Source organism: Sarcophilus harrisii, chromosome 3, assembly GCF_902635505.1.
Source record: "Sarcophilus harrisii chromosome 3, mSarHar1.11, whole genome shotgun sequence".
Lineage (NCBI taxonomy): Eukaryota > Metazoa > Chordata > Mammalia > Dasyuromorphia > Dasyuridae > Sarcophilus > Sarcophilus harrisii.
This window is the reverse complement of record NC_045428.1, coordinates 400,228,238-400,234,453: the sequence shown is the minus strand read 5'-3', so window position 1 is coordinate 400,234,453 and position 6,216 is coordinate 400,228,238. Positions and strand designations below refer to the sequence as shown.

Below are 6,216 nucleotides of genomic sequence, written 5' to 3'. Positions count from 1 at the left end.
TAGGTGCGTCCGTACTCTACAGAAGTATTTTCCATTCTAGTTTGGCCATTTTTTGGCTTTGAAATATATTGACATACATCATAAAGAAAGGGAAGTTTTTAGTCACATAAACACTCTTTTAAAAAATAATAGCTTTTTATTTTTAAAATATATGCAAAGATAGTTTTCAACATTCACCCTTGCAAAACCTTCTGTTCCAATTTTTCTCCCTCCCTTTCCTTCATCCCCTTCCTTAGGCAGCAAGTAATCCATTACATGTTAAGCATGTGCAATTCTTCTACACATTTCCACAATTGTCATGTTGCACAAGAAAAATCAGGTCAAAAAGGGGGAAAAATGAGAAAGAAAACAAAAAACAAGCAAACAACAACAAAAAAGGTGAAAAAATTATGTTGTGATCCACATTAGTCCTCTTTGTGGATGCAGATGCTCTCTCCATCATAAGTCTATTAGAACTGGCCTGAATCATTTTGTTGTTGATGAGAGTCACGTTGATCAGAACTGAACATCACATAATCTTATTGTTGCTGTGTACAATGCTCTTTCTCTCAGTTCTACTCGCTTCACTCAGTATCAGTTCATATAGGTCTCTCTGGGTCTCTCTGAAATCATCCTGCTGGTTATTTTTACAGAACAATATTTCATAACATTCATATACCATAACTTATTATCCATTTTCCAACTTATGGGCATTCACTCAGTTTCCAGTTCCTTGCCACTACAAAAAGGCTGCTATAAACATAAATGCTCTTAAACTAAAAGTTGATTGGGGATATTTTAGAACAAAATAGAACAAATTAAGCATTTTTACAAAAAGAAATCACCACACAAAAATATATTTTGATACATACATCATTTTGTCATCTATGAAGTTTCATCACAGAGTTGAGTCTAGATTTTCATAAGCTATGATAACAAAACACAAGACTTTAATTACAGGCTTGTTAACAGATAGCATCTTCTGTCTAAGTACCAACCAAAGGAAAGGCTTATTACATCATCACTAGGTGATAATTTTTTTTGGTCACTGTGGCTTAAGAAATAAAAAATAGTGCAGAAAACCCTGGCTGTCAAAGTGGTAGAAAACAAGACAGAAGCACTCAGAATCATATAGTTCTTAAATTGTCTAGAAAACCTTAATTTAATTATTTTATTTTATTTAACTATTCTTCAAGTGTGTTTTTTGTCTAATAATCAAGAATATGACCTAGTATATGAAGAAATAAATTATATATGTATATATAGGCATATATGCCTTTATATTGGCATTATATATGCATGTGTGCATATATATATACAAACAAATATTGTATGTATGTGTGCCTGTACCTGTAAACTTTCTTTATTTGCCACTTCTAGGAAGACTTGTGAAAGTTCCTTCTCTTAAATAGAGGTAAAGGGTAGTTAGATAACACAGTAAATAGAGCACTGGCCTGGAATCAGGAAGACCAGAGTTTAAATGTGATTCCAGACACTTACTATATGTGTGACTCTGGGCAAATCATTTAACCCTGTTTGCCTCAGTTTCCTCATCTGTAAAATGAGCTGGAGAAGGTTATAACAAACAAGTTTGGTATCTTTGCTAAGAAAATCCTAAACAGTGCTGGAAAGAGTAGAACACGACTAAGACACAAACACAAAATACAGCTCATGGGTCTATCTTGAAGTGGCAAAAAAAAAAAAAAAAAAAAAAAAAAAAAAAAGGAATTGGCAGAGCTGGATTCATTTGATGCCAAAAGGAAAACAAAAAGATCATTTCACAGGACACTTGGTCACATTACTTTGAAGTGCTTAGGGAGAGCAAATACACCATTATCAAGATAATTACAAGAAAGCATTTCTTCTCAGTTTTTTCCAGCAAAGGACTGCTCTCAGATGAACTCCTCCCTCCTGCTTTCCCCTGCTGCTGATGTTGTCTGAGTCTCTGCCTGTGGATTGGCACCCTCTGCCCCCTGAGTCATATGTCACTACCCAGGTGAAACTTGGGAAGGCTGCTAAAAATCAAGGTGAGCCAAAGAAAATTACTCCTCCCCCAAAAGACATAGAAGACAATGCACATGAGGACATGTCAGAAGATGAAGAAGAAAGCAGTGGAGAAGGAGTGGTTCCTTAGAAGAAATGCAAGAAGGCTGTGGCTACATCAGAAAAAAAGCCTAAAAAGTATTGTTGTTACCAGACTTGCAGAAAGAAGTCACTATTTCTAATGAGAAAGCCTCCAAACTCCTGACAAGAAAGTGTCTACTCCAGTCAAAGCTGTTATCAGAGCAGGCAAAAAGGTGTCATTCTAGCTGAACCAGCAGCTCCACTCACCTGCCCACAGGACAAAAGGAGCAAAAAATGGGAAGAATGTCAAGAAAGAGGACAGTGAATCTGAAGAAGAGGAATGTGAAAAAGAATGAAGAATTGAGTCACTAAAAAGCCCCCAAAATGAGAACAGCTCCAGACAACCAAGACTGAGGAGGATAGTGATGAAGATAAAGATGAGACTGAAGAAGCTATGGATACCACACCTGCTGAAGGGAAGGAAGCTTCTATGAAATCTGCTCTTGGCAAAGCTGAGAAAATCATGGAATCAGAGGAGGAAGAGGAGAAAAATGAAAAGGAAGGGGAGGAGGAAGAGGAGGGAGAGGAGAGGAGAAGTTCCCATCAAAAAAGCACCAAGGAAGAGAGAAAAGGAAATGTGCAAACAGAAAGTTTCCAAAGTCAAGAAATAGAAATTGGAAACTAAAACATCTACAAATTTCAACCTTTATGTTGGTAACCTGAACTTCAACAAAATCACTACTGAGCTAAAAACTGGCATCATAAATTTCCTTGCAAAATAGGACCTTAGAATTGTGGATGACCACATTCGTGCCACCAGGAAGTTTGCTTGTTGGAATCTGAACCAGCCAAAGACTTGGAAAAACTTCTGAAACTCAATGGCTCCAAAGTCCTTGATTTTGAAATGAAACTGGAAAAAGTTAAAAGAAAACAAAAAAGATTAAGATGCAAGGAAACTCTTTGTCAAGAGTCTGCCTTACAAAGTAACTCAGAAAAAAGTTAAGGAAGTGTTTGAAGTTGTTATTGAGGTTAGACTGGTCTGTACCAAGGACAAGATACTCAAGGGAATACCCTCTATTGAATTTAAGCAGAAAAGGTACTGAGATTGATAGTCAGGTTCTCATTTTGAATTACAGAAGGGAGAAAAGTCAGACAATTCAAGAGGTGGGAAGAATAAGTCCTTGAGTGATAATAACAAGTTGGCATGATAAAGACATAGTTGCTGAATAATCTAACCCAGAGTACTACTACTGTAGAACATCTGCAGGAAGTGAATGAAAAGGTAGTGTCTATTAGCTTACTACAAAACAACCAAGGCTAACCCAAAGGTGCATACTCATTGAACTTGTGGAAGCTATGAAAGAAACTCTGAATTTTTAAAAACAATATAGAAATAGATTAGAGATATAGAAGGCAAATTAGTGCACCACCAAGGAGCCAGTCCTACAAAATTTTGTTCACAAAGGTCTGTCTGAAAATACAATAGAAGAAACATTGAAAGATTCATTCCACAGCTGGCACATTGGTGCCAGCACAGGACATCTAAAAGCTTCAGTTTTGTGGAAAACAACTGAAAAGATCCTAAAACTTCAAGAGGCCATGGAAGTGTTGGAGATTGGTGGAAATAATGTAGCTGTGAACTGGGCCAAATCCAGGGTATTTGGAGGCTGGGGAAGTAGTCATGGCAGTGGTAGTCATGGAGATTTCAGTGGCTGAAGAGGTGATAAAGAAAGCCAAGGGGGTTTTGGTGGTAAAGTCTGAGAAAACTTTTGAGGTTGGGATGATTTACAAGGGGGTGAGGAGGAGGAGGAAGAAGAGAAAGAAGAGGAACAGAAAGAAGACAAAGTTTTGATTAGGTTCTCCCCCATTCCTTTCTCCCCTGCTATTTGAACAGACTCTGGGGGTATTATTCCATCATCTAATCATTGACAGAGCCTTCTGGAACATTACAAGACAATATGCAGTCCAGAAGTCTTTTCAGAAAAACCTCGATCAAATTTCAAGGGAGAGAGAGGGTTGATTTTGACTGGATGAGTATTCCATATAAACTCTTTTGTAGAGACGGGGGTTAGTTGTGGGAGTTATCCTCTTTGTCCATGAGTTTTCTTGAGTTTATAATGTTCTATCTCATTTATAAAACTGGTTTTTCCTACCAAAAAAAAAGAGATTAGTATAATAATCCTAACACTCATTACTAAACACGAACTGGGGAAATTCTATAAAGAACTTGACAAGGTTGTCTAAAACAAATAAGCACTTAAGTTGATACTTTAATGAGAAGGTAAGCCAATGGGATAACAATTAAAACTATGTTAGAAAATACAGGTTATGATTAAGAAACGAAAAAAACCAAAAGCTACTCAAAGGACTACACATATATATATTATGAATACTTCCTTTAGAAAGAGAGTTGAATAGTTCTGGATGACTCAAGGGCCAAATGTTATCTTGCAAAAAAAAAAAAAAAAAAAAAAAAGAAAAGAAAAGCTATGTCAGAATATTTAGGTACTGATACAGGAATTCTTTTTAATTTGCCAACTATGTACAATCATAGCATTGATAACTTGAACCAAAGTCAAAATTAATAACACCTGACTAAGCCAGCTTATCTCTAGAATATTTAAAAATAAGGAAGGACAACAATGAATAGACATAGAATATGTAATAGATCTGTCAACATTTCTATAGTGATCTAAAAGCATTGGTGCTGATAGTAGAACCACTGCATTTAAATTCTACTATCTCACTATACATTGTTCTAAGTAGCAAAAATACTTTTAAAAATGAGGGTTGGCAGACCAGACCAAAGATATTAAGAGGAAATGTATGTTAGGTGCAGTAAAAATTCAAAAACACTAAAAGTAAATTTTTGAAATTTCTCAAAAGAGGCAAAGAGTATTAAGAATGGGAAAATTCATAAACCTTAAATTTTGCTTTTAGGTGGCTAAGAGGAACTACTGAACTTCAGCCAGGAATCAGGAAGTAAGGAAGACCTGAGTTTAAATCCTATCTCAGATACTTACTAGCTGGGTGTTTTTACAAGTCATTTAAATTCTCTCAAACTTAGTTTCCTTATCTGTAAAATGGGGAGAAAAATAAAGCCCACTTCACAGGATTGTTGAGAGTCAAATGAATAAATATATGTACAGAACTTTGAAAACCTTAAAATGTTATTTAAATGCTAGGTTTTAGTGTTGTTGTTGTTAACCATATGTCTACTTTTTAATCCATGCAAAATTAGAAGAATACTCTCTTGGTACAATATTATAGGAAGAATTCAGGAATCAGAGGATCTATAATCAAATAGCTCTGTAACCAATCATTATATAATCTATTTTATTTTATATATATTATTGACATATATGTAATATATATCATATATATTGTATAAATATAAATTATAACTTATTAATTTGTAAACTGTGGATTTCTGAGGTCCTTGCCAACCCTCTGTAAATAAGCCCATGCAGAGCATCCTTAATGATAATAAAAGTCAGTTCTACCAAAATAATTTTCTTAGTAGTTCGCATCTTCACAATTATACAAATGGGAAGAATAGAAAATATATTTTCTTACTTTGTTTTATTTCCTTTTTTTACCTCTCAGTTGAACTGAATAAAACTTTAAAGGCTCTCAATGAAGGTGTCTCTCATATTTATATTAAAGTCTTAGAGGATTCTATGACAGTTACAACTATTGAGATTACCTTGTTCATTAATCTGCTGGGGATCAACACCTGAACTAGTTTTATTTTCTGTTGTCATGAAAGAAATTTCACTGGGATGCAAATGGAATTCCAGTTGTTTTTTGATGACAAGATGTTATAAAAGTTATCACATTTAGAAATGACATTATATTTATTGAATCACCCTCAACCTTCATCCTTCCACACAACACTACAAAGTGTCTTCAGTGAAACTCATACTCATTTGAAAGAGATCAGCCTATGCACATTGTAAAAACAAAATGGTTGAAAAGTTCATATTGTCCAGATTATGATATGTAGTTGGATGGGAAGTCCTCTGAGTTATTCTGTCTAATAGGTGCATCTTGGAGAGGTAATACGAACAGACAATGAACTGGGGCTCAGATTTTAATGGGAGGAAATCAGTCTGTATCACATTTGGAAAAGATTAAGAAGACCCCAAAGTATTTGCTATTACATAAAGACAT

The 6,216-nt window shown here is 35.0% G+C and overlaps 1 pseudogene; it reads left to right on the top strand.

Annotated features, from left to right (window-relative positions):
• Nucleotides 1-1,909: 1,909 nt before the first annotated feature.
• On the top strand, nucleotides 1,910-3,759 carry LOC100933558 (annotated as a pseudogene).
• The last annotated feature ends 2,457 nt before the right edge of the window (nucleotides 3,760-6,216 follow it).